Source organism: Lepus europaeus, chromosome 11 (assembly GCF_033115175.1).
Source record: "Lepus europaeus isolate LE1 chromosome 11, mLepTim1.pri, whole genome shotgun sequence".
Taxonomy (NCBI): Eukaryota; Metazoa; Chordata; class Mammalia; order Lagomorpha; family Leporidae; genus Lepus; species Lepus europaeus.
This window is the reverse complement of record NC_084837.1, coordinates 16049204-16065426: the sequence shown is the minus strand read 5'-3', so window position 1 is coordinate 16065426 and position 16223 is coordinate 16049204. Positions and strand designations below refer to the sequence as shown.

General features: G+C 39.1%; 1 protein-coding gene and 1 pseudogene across 1 annotated transcript in view; both read right to left on the bottom strand.

Annotated features, from left to right (window-relative positions):
- Positions 1-16223, bottom strand: part of GABRG3 (gamma-aminobutyric acid type A receptor subunit gamma3) — a 651067-nt gene that overhangs the window by 290949 nt on the left and 343895 nt on the right. The window lies entirely within an intron of this gene.
- On the bottom strand, positions 8929-9798 carry LOC133769368 (large ribosomal subunit protein eL6-like; annotated as a pseudogene).

Below are 16223 nucleotides of genomic sequence, written 5' to 3'. Positions count from 1 at the left end.
ACTTCTTCCAACACAGCTCCTACATCTACTGAAAATCTGGGTCCAATTTCAGACAGTATCTTGACTATCTCTTAAATATTATTTCTCCATTTATAGTACCACATGTCTTCTCAATGTAGAACAAAAATATAATTTGTAGGCAATAGAATACATAGATACCCTTATTGGGTTATTAAGATTGTTTTATTGGCAGTTGGGAAAATTGGAATTTCTGGATGGGCTGAAATTAAATCATTATTAATCCCATTTGAAGACACAATGTAGTCTTCTGTTATCCAGCAATTGCTATTAATTCTATTGTCGAGAACAGATTAAATTCAAATGATGAAAACATCATGATAGTCAAATATATGGTTGAAGCTGATGCTGTGGTGAAAATAAATCTGATGGCACTTCAGTCACATACAAAAATCATGACCACACCTTCAATGAAATAAAAGCAGACACTTGAATAAAAATATCAGTAACATCGTGTACCTCACAACAATGTGTTTGGGCCACAATCTCAAAAGACACAATCCTAACTGTCAAAATTCCAAGACCAAAATAACCTAAATTCTAAAATTCTAAAAGATCGAAATCTCAAAAATGTCATTATAGAAAAAAGAATTTAAAATATTTAAAATGGTATGTAGAGAATAGTACTGTGATATGGTGAGTTAAGCATCTGCTTACAATGCCAACTTCTCACATCTGAGGACTGGTTCAAGTTCCAGCTACTCCAGCTTCCTGCTAATGTGCCTGGGAAGGCAGCAGATGATGACCCAAGGACTTGGATCTCTGCCATCACACGGGAGACTCAGATGGAATTCCAGGCTCCTGGTTTGGTTTGGCCCTGCCATGGTTGCTACATCCATTTGGAGACTAAACCATTGAATGGAAGATTTCTCTGTCTTTCCTTTTCTCTCTTTCCCTCTGCCTTTCAACCAAACAAATAAATAAATCTTTTAAAACAACAAAAATATATATATTTACATTTTTGAAAGAAATTTTCATGAAACCATAAAAAGCATCATGCCATACTTCACAGACTACTTTGCTCTGTAAATAGACAATAACAACATATGTACTTCTTTAACCATTAGCATAAGATATATTAATGACAGTCAGACAGGTGTAACATTTGTGCGTAGATGCACCATACTTATGCAGAAATAGGTAAAAAAGTAAAATATATAAACACGAGACTATGGCTGGTAATACTGTGCACTCAGCTTTATAACTGCAGTTGTCTGAAATATTGTGAAGGGCAACCTATCAAGATCAATCAAAAACTGCAGTGGGTCATCACTTAATATACAGTTGCCCAAAGAGTCAAGATCCCCTTTTATGGAGTTAAATCTGAACAAATGCACTCAAGCAAGAAGAACTCTCTGAAAGTCTTTACACAATTTATTCCTCTGCTATTGGAAATGATGTGAATATGAAATTCATAAGTAATACTGAATTATAAAAACAAATGCTACATTCCAAAACAAGGGAAAACTTTTAAAAAAACACAGTAACTAAAAACAAAATTTGCCATAGGAGCATAAAAGTGTAATACAGGGATAAATGATGGGCAATTGTCTGGAGGTAGTCCCTAAGAGTTGTCTGATTTTCACAACCATTAACTATATTTTGAAGTCTTCCTTTGTGATGAATAGTTGCTTTTTATCTTTCAGAACACAGATCTCTTCAGAGAATACGTTCACATTCATTTTCTACATGTTGCTACTGTTTTTAAAATTCTTCTATGAAGCAACCTACATCTACTTGAGCATTTCCTATACACACACACACACACACATATATATATATATATATATATATATATATATATATATATATATATGGTTTTGAGTTTGATAAATCCTTTCCAGATGCACTTGTACACATAACCACACTCGTGGTAGAAACAACACTGATGATGGAACAACAACATCCCTTTCATATGTGTCTTATCATTTAGGCACAAAATTATTTATGAGCCAGCCAGTAATTTGTTGACTTCTTCAGGAAAATATGCGTTAATTCTTGGAATGTCTTCAGCTGGAAAGAATGCCAACACAGACAAATGACCCATTTTCAAAGTGAAGTTTTCATCCTTATATCACGAAACCAAGCCCTTCAGCAGATGCATACAGCTCTACCGCAGCCTTTTTCTCAGTTTACAGGATTTTAAGATTTTCAGATTGTGTTTTTAGGATTTTAGACTCTGGGAATTTTTTTAAAGTTCTTTTTTATTTGAAAAGCAGGGAGATAGAAACAGAGAAAAAAAGAGACAGCTATTCATTCACTCCCCAAATCCTCACAGTATCAATTGCATATCCAGCATGAGTTGTGGAGACCTGTGGACTTCAGGCACCACGTGCTGCCTCCCAGGACACACATCCGCAGGAAACAAAGTGGAAGCCGATGTAGGTCTTAAACCCAGAACTCTGATGTGGGATGCTGGTGTCTTAAACACTGTGCCCAACGTCTACCTCTTAGGGATTTTAGATCTTAGGGATGTGGATGCTTCAGTATTTCAACATTTGGGATTGTACATTTCAGAACTGTGATCAACACTGCTTAAACAAAGAGGGAATCATACAGAAATGTTCTTCGTGTACCATCCCTGGACTACAAAATACCAATCCAGAAACTTATCTCTGAAAATTCAAAAAGAAGTTTGCATATTTTTATCTGATTATAGATAACATAATAATGTATGCCATAATTGTCCTGTGTGTATGTGTGTGTGTATGAGAGAGAGAGAGAGAGAGAGAGAGAGACTCTGATTAGTCCTTCATAAGAAGTGCTGAATGACTGCGAGATGTGGAGACTGGGAATTTCCCTGCGAATCAACCTGGGTGTAACACCAGCACCATCTGGAAGTGGATGTTATACTTTTCAAACCTATTTCACTTTTGTATCCATGGTTTTTCAAGTTTGGTGTCATGACTGTGAACACCAGGAACCTGGACAGTGTCCTGGGGTGGTTAGGCTGTCCACAGCTTTGGTGGCCTCTTACTTTGTTCCCAAGTACAAAGAGCAAATTCTACTGTCCCTGTCCCCTCCTTAGGCTTCAGCTCCCCCTGTATCATGAAAGAAGGAAACATAGACCTGGAGTCAGGCTGCAAGGGTTAGAATTCTGCCTCATTGCTTACTGTAGTGAAAACGTGGGCATGTTTTAAAATCTCCTATGCCAAAGGTTCTCCATGCAAAGTGGGAAAAATAATTTTTCAGATACTGTTTGTAATTATGTAACAAAAAATACATAGTTTGCACTCAAGACATTAGGAACATTTGAACTTAAAAATTTAGTTGTCTTCATAAAGCCTTATTTAAAAGAACTGCCTAAGAACTTATTACATCTATACATAATTTGTGCATATGTGTATATTACACAAATGTATATATTGATATCTATAACTATAAATATATAAAATAATTACAACCATATACTAACTCAGAAAAATATCTTTACATGAATAGAGTAAGAATTATGAAGTAAATATGAACCCTTACCAAGAGCCATGATGGTTCAGTTCTTTTTCCTTTTGTTGGCAGAGACATATATTGAAATTTCTTGCATAGAGAATGGCAGGAGGAAGAAGGTATCCTAATGGCTACAAATTAATCTTTAATTCATTAGAGCTTTGCAGTTTAGCAGTCCAACTTTTACTGTCAGTTTTGAAAAACTGTACACCTTCACGTGGAATAGAGAGGGAGACAGGGTGGGGAGAGAGAGAGAGAGAGAGAGAGAGAGAGAGAGATCTGAGGGGACTTCAAAAAGTTCGCTGGCTACAATCCCCTAAAATGTGGTGTTTTTTCCTTCATCATTAGTGTCGACAGCACTGAGAGCGGAACCTTTAGCGTGGACTTCACGGTCCTTTGGGTCTGCCTCAACTCTCACAAAAGTGTCAGTGACTGCTTGAAAAAGCTTTCCTTTATTTTTTTAAGTATTAGAATTCTGGGAGATGCACACCTTCAGTCTCGTAGTTTCATGCTTTCTTATTTGTTTAAATATTTGTTTTATTTGCAAGGCAGAGAGACAGAGAGAGATCTTCTATCTGCTGGTTCACGTCCCAAATGTCTACAAGAGCCAGGGCCAGGCCAAACCAAAGTGAGGACCCCAGAACTCCATCTGGATCTCCCATGTGGGTGGCCAGGACCCAAGCACTCGAGCCATCATCTGTTGCCTCTAAGGACACACTAGCTGGAAGCCGGATCAAAAGTGGAGGATCTGGAACTTGAACTACCACTCCGGTATGGTATGAGGGCATCCCAAACTGAGATATAACCTGCTGCACCACAACACTCATCCTGTGTTTTGTTTTTTAATACAGCAGGCATTGGATATGGTAAGTTGTGTTTAAAGTGCTGGTCAAACTGCATGAAGAAAAGATGTGGAGAAGTGTTTTCATTTCGTTCTTGTCAACTATCTCCAAATCAGGAAAATGAATGTCCTATGTGGTATATCTCAAGAAGACTTTTCCATCATTATTTTTTTTTAGCTCAAAAATGTTTGACCAAAGTGGGCATTTGGCTAAGTGACTAAGATGGCCAGTTAGCACATCTGCATCCCACAGTGGAGTGCCTGGGTCCGAAATCTCCAGCTCCTGACTCCAACTTCCTGTTAATGAGGTTAGCAGCGAGGGCTAAGAGTGACTGGGTCCCTGCTATCCACAGAGGAGACGTGGATTGAGTTCTTGCACAGTTCTGATTGTTGTGGGCATTTGAGGAGTGTCAGTGGTCAGGAACTATCTGTCTCTCTGTCTCTCAAATAAATTTTGTATTTAAATTCGTTCGACCTCTATATGAGAAAATAGTTTCTTTTCCTACTAAATATTCTGTTTTACTATGGACTTAGGCATGGAGACGGTCACAGTTGGTGATCTCTCTCAGTTCCAGTTCATTACCAAATCACATTTATGCTTCAGACTAAAATACGCCTTTTTAAAATATCTAGATGGACTATAAAGCAGGTTCTTATCCCTGCCTTGTGACATCTGCCAGTTTTCTAGAGGGCTCTGTGCCAGTGAGTTCTCTCAATAAACACAAGGATTTCTTAGGGAAGCTTGGCTGCCTCTGGCCAATGAAGAAGACACCAAGATAAAGAGAACTGTTGGTAGACTCAGGTAATGAGGGTTTCCAGGCTAGCATCTTATGTGTCCACTATTTAAATATGCAAATACAGTCTTATCCTGAGCAAATTTGCCCGAAATGAAAATACTGACCTCCCTTCAAGATTACAAAGGCTATTACCATAGTGACTCTGAAATGAAGTATAAACTCTCAACAAACCCTGTGGAAGACAGGACATCTTTAGGAGGTATCAGTGAAGATGGTCGTCGGATCAGGGTTATGATGCAGGGCTAAGAAGGCAGAAGCATAGAATGAACTTGAGCTAGCACTGCAAAGAGGAAGGAGATGGACAAGCATGGACCAGGAAAAATGATTATAAAAATGGGTTGAAGATCTGAAATGTTCCAGAACTGAGACCCCCTGACCCAGTAAGATCAAAATAAGTCAATCAAAGCAGTACAAACTTTATAAGCTCAAAGATTCAAGTTAGCACAAGAGAGAAGATTTTTATTATTTAAATACAACTTCATAGCATCACAAGAAGACATAGTTGACATTTGTTAACCTTCTTATAAATTTTTCAGATTTTCCACAAATATTTTATTTTAGAAACTTTCATAGAAAAAAAGTATACCAAAATCCTCCACTTTCTCACAGAAACTAGTAGAGACGAAAACAGCATTTTGTGAAACCACACTCCTAGTTTGACAGCTACAGTTAGAAGGAAATGGGATGTCACGATGGAAACTCTTGTCTCCTAAAATGAACGGAAATCCACCTTATTCAGGGAAATTCGTCTGGTATGAGGGCTCTGCAAACAGTTCATGGGAAATGGATATTATCTTTTAATTCTATTTTTCCAAGAACATTTGAAAGTCTCCTCATAGATGAGTGAAAAACAGAATTTAACGGTGGCTTCCAGTCTTCAACAATTAAAACAATAAGCTGCTCTCAGTCTGTGCACTTGTTGTGCGGTAGGTGCTCTAATCCTGTGACAAGCATTTCTTTACCTTGCCCAACAACCTTGTGAGGTTGTTTTCATGACTTTCCCAATTTTCTATCCAAAGATGGTGTCAATGGAGAGAGGCATTTTCTTTTCTTCCAGGAGACAGTTGAACATTTTTTTCTAGTGCTGGGGTTGTGGCATAGCAAGTAAAGCCACCGCCTGTGATACTGGCATCACACATGGGTGCCAGTGTGAGTCCTGCCTGCTCCACTTCTGATCCAGCTTCTTGCCAATGTGCCCAAGAAAGCATCACAGATGGCCCAAGTATTGGGCTCCTGCACTCACTTGGGTGACCCAGGAGAAACTCCTGGATCCAGGCTTTGGATTGGCCCAGCTCCGGCCATTGTGGCTGTTTGGGGAGTGAACTAGTGGATGGAAGACCTCTCTCTTTGTCTCTCCTTCTCTCTCTTTGTAACTCTACCTTTAAAATAAAGAAATAAATCTTCAAATAAATATTTAAAACAAAGAAAAACAGAACTCAAATGAAATATATACTCAAATAGTCTAAATACAGGATTTCATAAAAAAATCATCATCTAAATTTAGGGGCATTTTAGTTATTTACAAAATGTTAACATTTGCATAATGAACACATTTTGTGAATATGTTAAATATTATCATAGGATAAAAGGACTTCTATGCATAAAAGTACTATGTCTGTTGCCCTAAGACAAAGAATGCTTTCAGGGAGAATGTTTAGTATTCAGGTTCCAATTTGCCAGCTGCTCAAGACTGGAACACTAATGATAATAAGAATATCTCCATATGATAGATTTTCTGAAGTTCCTTCAAACACACTAATGAGTTTTGAGCCAGATCTTCCTACTGCAATAGTTACATATGTATGAAAGATAACTACAATGAGCTTTCCAGATCCGTGGTTCTGTATTCAGTATGTATTTTTTAACCTATTCAGAAGCATTCTGGCTTCTCTGATTGTTAATGGTGTTGCACAGTTTAATCTGTGATTCATGTAGACTTTGTAAAGTAAGCATGTGGCACAAGCTGGAATGGTTCATTTCTATGCCATGCTAATCTCTATCATCAGTTACAGATATTGCATATGACTTCAACTGCTCTGCAGTTTTCTTCCCCCCATTAATGATCTTTTTGATAAAAGACATTCATCTTAATGAAGTTTAATTTTTAGTTCATTCACTTTATTGGCAGTCTTTTTAAAAAGTTTTCTCTTTTATTGTGGTAAAAACAATATAAACTCTTCCTTAAAAACTAACTAAAAATAAATAAAAGTTAACTTAGTTAATAAGTATTGTTAATGAGTTAATTTAATTATTGAGCAGTAAATAGTTGATAAGATTTTTTTTTTTTTTTGGACAGGCAGAGTTAGACAATGAGAGAGAGACAGGGAGAAAGGTCTTCCTTCCGTTGGTTCACCCCCCAAAATGGCCGTTACGGCTGGCGCGCTGTGCCAATCCAAAGCCAGGAGCCAGGTGCTTCCTCCTGGTCTCCCATGCGGGTTCAGGGGCCCAAGCACTTGGGCCATCTTCCACTGCCTTCCCAGGCCACAGCAGAGAGCTGGACTGGAAGAGGAGCAACCGGGACAGGATCTGGAGCCCCAACCGGGACAAGAACCCAGGGTGCTGGCGCCACAGGCGGAGTATTAGCCTAGTGAGCCACAGCGCTGGCATTAATAAGTAGTATTAACTATAGGGAAAATGTTGTACAATATATCTCCAAAACTTACTCATCCTAAATAATTGAGAATTTATGCCCATTTCCCTCTCCTCATAGTCTCTGACAACCTCCATTGTATTCTGTGATTTTATGAGTTGGCTTATTTAATACATTTCAGATAAGTGGAATCATACTCTAGTTTTTCCTTACATGATTAGATTATGTCATTTAGCAGGGGTCATCCATGTTGTCACATACTTCATGATTTCCTTCTTTATAAGGCAAGATAATATTCTATTGTATTATATATTACATTTTCTTTATCCATTCATATGAAAAGGGGATTAGTTTCCATATCTTGGATATGAAGGGTGCTATAGTGGATACTGGAATGCTATTAACTCTTCAATATTCTGATTTCAATTGTTTTGAATAAATATGCAGAAATGGGTTGATTTTATTACCTTTTAATATTCTAATTTCACTTATTTTGAAAAAGCACCCAGAAATTAGTTGATGGATCATATAGTACTTATATTTTCTATTTTTTGAGGAATGTCCATATCATATTCTTCAATGGCTATACCATTTTGAATTTAAAACAATAGCATAGAGATATCTTCTCCACATCCTGGCCAACATTTGCTGACTTTTGCTTTCTAGATAAGAGCATCTTGACATGTGTGAGGTGCTATCTCATTCTTGCTTTGATTGACATGTCCTTGATGATTAACAACACTGAACATCTTTTCATATACCTGTTGGCCATCTGGAGAAATATCTACTTGTTGACCCTTTGGAGAAGCATCTACAGGTTGGCCATTTGTAGAAATACTAAAACTTGGCTAATAGCTTCTAAGCTATTGATCTTTAGAACATCAGAGAAACCCTGAAAGATATAGGCACAGGCAAAGACTTCTTGGAAAAGACCCCAGAGGCACAGGCAGTCAAAGCCAAAATTAACTATTGGGATTGCATCAAATTGAGAAGTTTCTGTACTGCAAAAGAAACAGTCAGGAAAGTGAAGAGGCAACCGACAGAATGGGAAAAAATATTTGCAAACTATGCAACCGATAAAGGATTAATAACCAGAATCTACAAAGAGATCAAGAAACTCCACAACAACAAAACAAACAACCCACTTAAGAGATGGGCCAAGGACCTCAATAGACATTTTTTTTTCTTTTTCTTTCTTTTTTTTTTTGTTCCTTATTTAATGAGCTTCCCCTCCAAACTCAGAACACCAGTTTTTGAGGGTAAACTCCGTTCGTTAGAGCAAAAACAGATCTCAGGTATCCCGGGAGCTGCGGCACAGCCTTGATCTTCGGCAGTATTTGCGAATCCACAGCTTTCTGATCAACCTTGTGCTGCTCTGTTATCTCGGATTTCTCCTTCTCTGTGTGAAGATCTCACCTTCCTGGTGTCTGGGTATCCACAGCTTCTTCTTCTTGAAATAAGCATCCGTGAGATGCTTTGGGATTTTCACACCGCTGATGTCAATTTTCGTGGAGGTGGCAATGACAAATTTCTGGTGTGTTCTACGCAGAGGAACCCGATTCAGGGAAAGAGGCCCAGTCACAAGCAGCAAACCACTGCTCAGCTGCTTCAGGAAAACCTCCCTCTTGCCCCTGTGGCGCCCCATGAGGATGATGAGGATGGTCCCAGGGGTGATGCTGCCCACAGCTTCCTCATATGCTGACTGAAGGGCTTTTTGCCGTGGCTCAACAGCTTCCGAGGGACATCTTCAGTGGGATAGTATCGCAGCATTTTGCGAAGCTTGACCATCCTGGTGCCACCATTCTTGTCGCCAACTGGTTTCGTGACGGTAGCCAGCACTTTCTCCTTCTTCTTCTTCCTTTCAATCCTGGACTTGGGAGCCGCGTACTTCCTCTTGTACAGGGCTTTCCTGGAGTACATGGCAGACTGGGAGTATCTGCCAATCCCTCTCACCAGGACGGGGTCCGGCTGCAGTGGGGCTTCCCCTTCTTGGGCTTCTTATCCGTGAGGGTCTTCTTCTTCGCCTTGCCACGGGCATGTTCGGCTTTCTTGGCTGGAGATTTCTTCACAGCATCCGGCTTTGGACCTGGAGCTTTTTCACCAGCCATCTTGCAAGACGGGAAAGAGAACTAAGGGCCCGTCAATAGACATTTTTCAAAAGAGGAAATCCAAATAGCCAACAGACACATGAAAAAATGTTCAGGATCGCTAGCAATCAGGGAAATGAAAATCAAAACCACAATGAGGTTTCACCTCACCCCAGTTAGAATGGCTTACATACAGAAACCTACAAACAACAGATGCTGGCAAGGATGTGGGGAAAAAGGGACACTAACCCACTGCTGGTGGGAATGCAAACTGGTAAAGCCACTTTGGAAGTCAGTTTGGAGATTCCTCAGAAACCTGAATATAACCCTACCAGACAACCCAGCCATTCCACTCCTTGGAGTTTACTCAAAGGAAATTAAATTGGAAAATAAAAGAGCTATCTGCACATTAATGTTTATTGCAGCTCAATTCACAATAGCTAATACTGTGGAATCAACCTAAATGCCCATCAACAGAACACTAGATAAAGAAATTATGGGATATGTACTCTATAGAATACTATACAGCAGTAAAAAAAAAAAAAAAAAGAAAGAAAGAAAGAAAAAGAAAAAAGAAATCCGGTCAGTTGCAACAAAATGGAGGAATCTGGAAAACACCATGCTGAGTGAAATAAGCCAGTCCCAAAGGGACAAATATCATATGTTCTCCCTGATTGGTGACAAATAACGGAGCACCTGAAAGGAAACCTGTTGAAGTGAAATGGACACTATGAGAAACAATGACTTGATCAGCCCTTGTCCTGACTGTGGAGAAACAACTTACTACTTTATTCCTTTTAGTATTTTTTTGTTCTACTTAATACTATTGGTTGAACTCTTTAATTAACACACAATTATTCTTAGGTGTTTAAATTTAACTGAAAAGTGAGGATCCCTGTTAAATATAAGAGTGGGAATAAGAGAGGGAGGCGATGTACAGTTCAGCACATGCTCAATTGGACTTACCCCAATTGAGTCTACTTAGAAATGTGCCAGGGGATTCCAATTCAATCCCATCAAGGTGGCATTGTACCAATGCCATCTCACTAGTCAAAGGGATCAGTTTAAGTTCATAATTGATCATAATGATAGAATTAAGTGTCAAAGGGATCACATAAACTAGACTAGTGTCTGCTAATACTAACTTATAGAATTAAAAAGGAGAGAATGATCCAACATGGGAAGCGGGACACACAGCAGACTCATAGAATGGCAGATGTCCTAAACAGCACTCTGGCCTCAGAATCAGCCCTTAAGGCAATTGGATCTGGCTAAAAATCCCATGAGAGTATGTTTGGCATGGAAAGCCAAGACACTGTGGGGAAAAAAAAAATGACCTAAATGAAAGATCTCTGTGAGTGAGATCCCAGCAGAAAGAACGGGCCACTAAAGAAAGAGGTACCTTTCTCTGAAGGGAGAACTTCCACCTTGACTATGGCCTTGTCTAAATAAGTTTAGAGTTGGTGAACTTAAGAGGCTTCCATAGCCTTAGCAGCTCATGACAAGAGCCTCGCGTGATTACTGACATCATAAATAAGAGTGTCAATTATCAAATCAACAACAGGAGTCACTGTGCACTTGCTCCCCATGTAGGATCTCTGTCCTTAATGTGTTGTACTATGTGTTTTGGGGCAAAAAAATTTGAAATCCACATAATTTTTTTCAGAATTCGCAGTTTAAACAAACTTTTGGAAGCATCCTCATATTTTTGTAATTATCAACATAGTCAAGAGACAAAATAGTTCTATCATTCCATGAAAACTCCTTTGATATCCTTTTGTAGTCATCTGTTTGTGGATTCATTTGCCAGCTTTACTTTTTTTTTGATATGTCATGTAAATGCAATCATTTAAGATTTAACCTTTTGAATCTGGTTTCTTTCAATTACCATATTGTCTTTGGGATCTGTTCAAGTTGTAACATGTATCAAAAGTTCATACATTTTATAAATATTACCCCATTGTAGAATTATACCCACTTGTCTACCTGTTAACCAATGGAAGGCAATTTAGGTGACATTCACTTTCAAGAAATTATGAATAAAGCTGCTATAAATATTAATGTATAGGTTTTATGTGGGAATACATTTCTATCTCTCCAGCATGAATTTCCAGGAGTAGACCCCTAGGTCATATTTTAGAACACATTTAAATTTAGAAGAAACTGCAAAACTGTTTTCCAGTGTAGCTGAATAATTTTGCATTTCTACCAGCAATTTGCAAAAGCCTCCTTACTCTACACTTTTAACTGTCTTAGCTTTTTTCAATATTTTTATTTAATCTATTCCACAGTTAAAATAGGCAGGTACCAACCTCTTATTGTGGTTTTAATTTACATTTTCCTAATAGCTGAGGAGGTTGGACATGATTCAGTGTGCCTGCTTGTCATCCTTATATAATTTTTGGTGAAATATCTTCTCCTATCTTTTACTAATCTTAGTACTTCGGGTATTTATATCAAGGTTTAACTTTTACATATGGAAAGGAAGAAAGGAAATTAAGTTTATATTTACAGAGTTTGTTATATTATCCATCTTATTTACCATTTCTATTCTATTATCCCCCTTAAAGGATCAAGTTACATCTGGTGTCACTAAATTTTCTTAAACATAGTTTTGTTCCCAGCTGCCCCTCTTGTCTTATTGTCATATGTTACATTTCTTTTTTTTTCATTTATTAAACTTTTATTTAATGAATACAAATTTCCAAAGTACAGCTTATGGGTTACAATGGCTTCCCCCCTCCCATAACTTCCCTCCCACCTGCAACCCTCCCCTTTCCCGCTCCCTCTCCCCTTCCATTCACATCAAGATTCATTTTCAATTCTCTTTATATACAGAAGATCAGTTTAGTATATATTAGGTAAAGATTTCGACAGTTTGCCCCCATATAGCAACACGAAATGAAAAAAATACTGTTGGAGTACTAGTTATAGCATTAAATAACAGTGTACAGCACATTAAAGACAGAGATCCTACATAATATTTTTTTAAAAAAAAATAATTTTCTATGCCATTTCCAATTTAACACCAGGTTTGTTTTTTTTTTCATTTCCAATTATCTTTATATACAGATCGATTCAGTATATAATTAGTAAAGATCTCATCAGTTTGTACCCACACAGAGACACAAAGTGTATGTTACATTTCTATGTGTTATAAGCACACACAATTATACATGCTATTTTATGCAATTGCTTTTTATGTCAGTTAAGAGATGAGAAGTATACACTTACTCTATCCTTCATAATAATATAACTTTATTGATGCCTTTGTTGTTTTTTACACGACTCTGAATTATTATCTAGGGTCACTTGGTTTTAGCCTAGATTATCTTTAGTATTTCTCATAAGGCAGGTCTTCAAGGCATGTGCAAGTGAGAGGACAGCACTCCTTCTCCACCTAGGCCCCTGCCCATAGGACCAGAGCTCTCCCAGGTATGGCAGGCCAACAATACCAGGGCTGTCAATCCCCTGCCACAGCTCCTTCACAGAGTGAAGGTTCCAGGCCAGGAAGGGCAAGCCTAGAAGCCCTGGGGCTATGAATTCCCCCAGCACTGACTCAGAAGCTGAAGGCCCCATTGCTTCCCCTTCACCCCAGGTCTCTTGAAGAGGTGTAGAGACTCTGCCCAGAGGCAGGCCAGTGGAGAAACATCTCCACAACTCTGCTTGCCCATCCCAGGCTGAAACTGTAATCCCAGGCAGGGGTGTCAGGGGAGAGGAACCCTGTTTTAATGGCTGCAGCTGCCCATAGAACAATGCCTGATTTAGAGCTTTCATGTGATGAAGCTGGAAAAGGGTGGGGGTGGGGGCAGGGATGACTCAAATGCTACAGACTCTTGTTCTTGTTGAGATTTCATGGGTTTTCTTGAATGAATGAGTCTCCATGTGCTGTTTCTGGATGATCTGGAGAAGCCCCAGAGACAATAAAGAATTATGTCTGTGTGTGCACGCACACATTTCTCATGCCCTCCAGGTAATGATTTTGCCAGGGAGAAGGTGTGCTGAGGTCCTCACTCTCCCCTTCCAGGAGCCATCTCTATTAGTAATTATGTCATCTGAGTTAAATAAAAATTACAGCATTGAACTGATCTCCTGCACTGGGCCTCCACAAACCAGGATAAAAATCAAAATGGAGTGTGATTCACGCTAAAGTTGTCCAAGCTGAAACTAAGCTGACCTGAGAAATCAGGATTAGAGAGGTAAGGGCCACACTTTCCAAGCAGGCCAGTTCAATTGGCACAATAAGGACACTCCCTAACATAATCATTTGGTAACTAGTCAGTCACTTTGCTATTGTTCAGTCTCCCTGTTCCTGCTTTACAAGGACAATAACTTTGAGATGGCCTTCTGTTTTCATTCATTGCTTCTACTTTATTTTGTTTTTCTGTGTCTATAAAACCAACTTCTGCTCAGCCCTTGTGGACACCAATAGCATGATATCAAGTGTCGCTCTATTTTAGAATATAAAATAAAGCAAATTAAAATCATCACATTGTTGTGAATTTTGTCCTTTGACGTCTGCAGATAGTGATAGCTTTGTTTACTCCTTCCCATTGCTTGCATTTCCTGATTTTTAGGAATTGGATTCAAGGCAGGTCTATTGTCTATCCCACTTTTCACTCCAAGGTAGACTTTGCAATTGTTAAACCAAAACCACTGAGACCAAAGGATCTCTGGAATAAAAGTTTTAACTGAACCATTCCAAGTGTAACCCAGGAAAAGGACCAGGTCCTGGGATAAGTCTCCAAAAACTACTAGCAGTGAGGCTAGGTATCTGTTAAAACTGCCCACTATTCAGTGCATTTTATAATGAAAATTTGGAGAAGAAAGGCATAGATTATTCACATTGAACTCACATGGGCTGTAGATAAAAGGATGGAATCATTCAAAACTGGGGGTAGGAGGAAGCATTGGCATAGGAGGGCAGTCCATAGGAGAAGCACTTGCTGATTCTGGATTGGTAGGGGTTAATCTGACCACCTGGAAATATCATGTGTAAACTGGGCAGTGGCCCTGGTGGTTAGCCATGATGGACTGAAACTCAAGGTTCCAATGTTAACAGTTCTGTGTTGGTTTGGCCTGCAGCTATTAATTGATTGATTTCTCTTATCTCTCCTGCTACCATCCTCCTGTCCTTGTAATTAATTTTAGTACAACTCAATATTTTTTTATTCTTAAAAGAGTTTTTTATTTCTTTATTTTAAAGGTAGAATGATAGAGAAACATAGAGACAGAGAAATCTTCCATCCTCTGATTAATTCCCCAAATGACCACAATAGCCTGGGTTGGACCAGACTGAAGCTAGGAGCCAGGAACTCCATTTGGGTCTCCTATGAGGGTGCCAGGAATTCAAGTACTTGAGTATCATCCACTGCTTGCCAGTACGTTAGCGGGAAGCTGGGTTGGAAGTGGAGTAGCCACAACTCAAAATGAGTCTATTATGGGATGTGGGTGTCCCAAACAGTGGCCTACCCTGATGTTATCACAATGCCAGCACCTCAGCACATTTCTTTTATTGCAACAACAAATTCATAGGTTTCACCGGACCCCATCTTGGAGGACCCTGATCTCCTATTTTCACCCTCATCCTCATATGGCTGGCTAGAATTTCTGCAGTCTAAACCCATCAATAACCTCTTCACCAGGTATTCCTTAAGGTGACATGGCCCTAAGCTGGATGTCCCCACATTTGTTCTTATTCACGATAGCAACTGGCCATATCTTCAGTTTTGAGCAGCCTTTATGTCCTCACTGGGTTCTGTCCTCCCACATAATACAGATATGTTTTCTCCATTCTGGAACAATTATTCTCACCACATTTTTTTTACAAACAATTACACTGGAATATAACATACACTATTTAACAGTAGTGTAACAAAATTCTCCCAAATAAAAAGCCCATGACTCTCTTGAATGCTTCCTTTCTCTTCCCCTGTCAGTAACAGGGCAAACAATATCCTCACCCCTGTTACCGTCAGTAACCACCTGTAAGTTGCTCTGTGGAGAAAGGTTCCCGCTTGTCTGTAAAGGAAATTCTTTACTCAGGACAGGACAGAGAACACCAAGTCTGCTGATGGAAAGATACAGGATACTAACAAATACATCCTTTGCTGATCACAAGACCAGGCCAGCTCAGAATCTGCACACACACAGCAAGAACAAAGACATAGCAAGGATGCTACCTAAAGCCCAAGTCCCTCTCCCAAGTTTCTCCAGCTTCTGTTTCTGTGCCTATATAAGCCCCTTCCTTGAGCCAGACATGGAGGCAGTCTGGAGCAGAAGCCCCTACATTCTTTGCTGGTCACATAAATAAATTCCATCCTTTTGCAAAAGCCAGTACCTCTAAATTTGGCTTACAGAGCACATCAGACAATGGACCTCCTTGAGTCAGTCTGGCAACAATGTAGCTGGCAAATTGAGACTCATTTATTAAAGATTTTGTATAA